Raw genomic sequence first — 2,065 nt, 5'->3', positions numbered from 1 at the left:
GCCGGTAAGTGGTAACCAGCGTGAGCCTCAGGCAGCGCCGGGCCGGGCGGGTCCCGCGTCCCTTCTGGAGGGGGCGAGTCACGGCCCCGGTTTTGTGTCAGAGGGTGAGCCCTAGCTGAAGAAGCCTCTTAGATTTTCATGCCGGCACTTTACCCGGAAGAGCTGCGAAGTAATTTAGATTTCATTTTAGAGTTACGTGAGAGCTGTATCACCGTAATAAATGCCTTTCAACGAACCTTAATGATTGTTGGTGGTGGTAATTGTTCTCGGTAATTAGTATATGACGCTTTTACCAGGACGTGTGTTGTCTTCTAGGGATGGAAGGAAGAAGTCAAAGAAGAAATAGGATGCTACAGGTGATCTCTTTTGCCTTGGCTCATTTCCTTCCGCTGTGAAAACAGTAAGCTTCCTAAAGCTAAGAGCAAGGGAGCAAGGAAAAGGTAGTTTAAACTGGTTTAGTGAGTATTTTCAACCTTTCTGACAGCGAACCAGACCTTCTCTAACCCGGTATTGTTGTATTTGTACAGCTCTAACGGCAGAGCAAGGCTGCACGTGACCCTCTCGTCCAAGGTCTGGGTGTTTTTTGACATGGGGTACCCTGCTTCAATTCTTGGCCGCAGTGAACGGTTGCGTAGTGGGGCTCAAGCGGGTCAAACAGAAAGATCGGTCAGTGTTTCTGTTTCAACTCAGGTGGAGGAGGGACTAGAGGTAAAATTCTCCTCATTCATGAGAAGTACCCTAAGAACATGTCGTCTGTGTTGTAAGCTTTCGGTAGCTGTTGAATTCACTCTCATTTGCCAGAGAAGTTACCTTAAGCCTTGAAGGAGTCCCTCGCTTAAGACAAGGTCTGGCAGCTGTCGGAGCACAGCCGTCCTTGTTAATGCCGCACCTGGGCGAGATAACCAAGAGAAAGTGCTGGGCGTGACTGAGGGTTGGCTGGGCTGCATCAGCATGCACGGGAGTGCACGCTCCGGTGGGATTAAGGCTCCATATGGCTCGGTCCTTTCTTTTGAAGGAGTGGAAACCTACAGTTTCATCTTCTCATTCCCTTTGATACGGGTTTTGAAGGGATTTGAAGGCAGCATTTCTCACTTCCCAAAGGAGAAGTCTTGCCCACAGAATCTACGTTCTCTCGACAGCCACTGTTGTGTGGCAAATATATATATATACACACACACACGCATATACGTATACACACACACACACATACACTGTCATCATGCTGATTCTGGTCCTGTGAATGAGCCCAGTCACAGAAAAGTCCTATTTAGTATCTTCCAGAGCATGGATGGAAACTGTGGCATATGGTTGCTCAGAATTCTCAGGATTTTAGTAGTTCTTTGTATACCTTGCAGCAGAGAGCAAGGGTCCTTCAGGTGCTTATGGGGTCTGGGTGGCAACTTCAGTGCTTACCTTTTGGACTGAGATGCTAAAAGGGGCATTTAAGTGCCTAACAGTCTTGGAACTTCAGCATAGATTCATATACTTGTTTTCACTTGTTGGAAATTCAGGTCAGGCTATTCTTCATCTCTTAAAGAAGTTAGCAATGCGATAGGAAAATATCTACGGGGGTGGTGATAGGCACAATAAGGCCAGATGGCCTTAAAGCTGATTATACAGGGTGAGAAATTGGGATCGGAATTGTTATTTGTGGCCGCAATTTAAGGTATCGATTGGATCTGAGCTATTTTGACTGCCTTGTTTGTATCTTTTAACAAAAATTTCCTATCAGCCTCTCGTCAGCAGGAGAGGAAATAGAAGTGAAGGCAACAGTGAGTTTTTAAAGTCTCTGTCTCGCTAGTTTCCACTCTTTTTGGCTTCAGTGCTTATTAGAGCGCAACAGAGAACGTCCTGAGAGCTGAATCATCTTTTCCTTGTTTTGTAGCTGTTTCAACCTGACGAAGAGTTTTCTTCTGAGACTGTGTTTATGTGTGAAATGGCTGTAGTGCAGGCAGGGAAAGGAAATTTGTCAAGACAGTGGATTCTGTGGTGGTCATTCAGACCCTTGGCAGGAGGGAGTTGCATGGCTTTCTGGGTGCCACAAGGGGAACTGGCTTCTACTGGG

The sequence above is a fragment of the Egretta garzetta genome, unplaced genomic scaffold, assembly GCF_000687185.1.
Source record: "Egretta garzetta isolate BGI_Z169 unplaced genomic scaffold, ASM68718v1 scaffold38, whole genome shotgun sequence".
Lineage (NCBI taxonomy): Eukaryota > Metazoa > Chordata > Aves > Pelecaniformes > Ardeidae > Egretta > Egretta garzetta.
Note: the sequence above shows the minus strand (reverse complement) of the source record.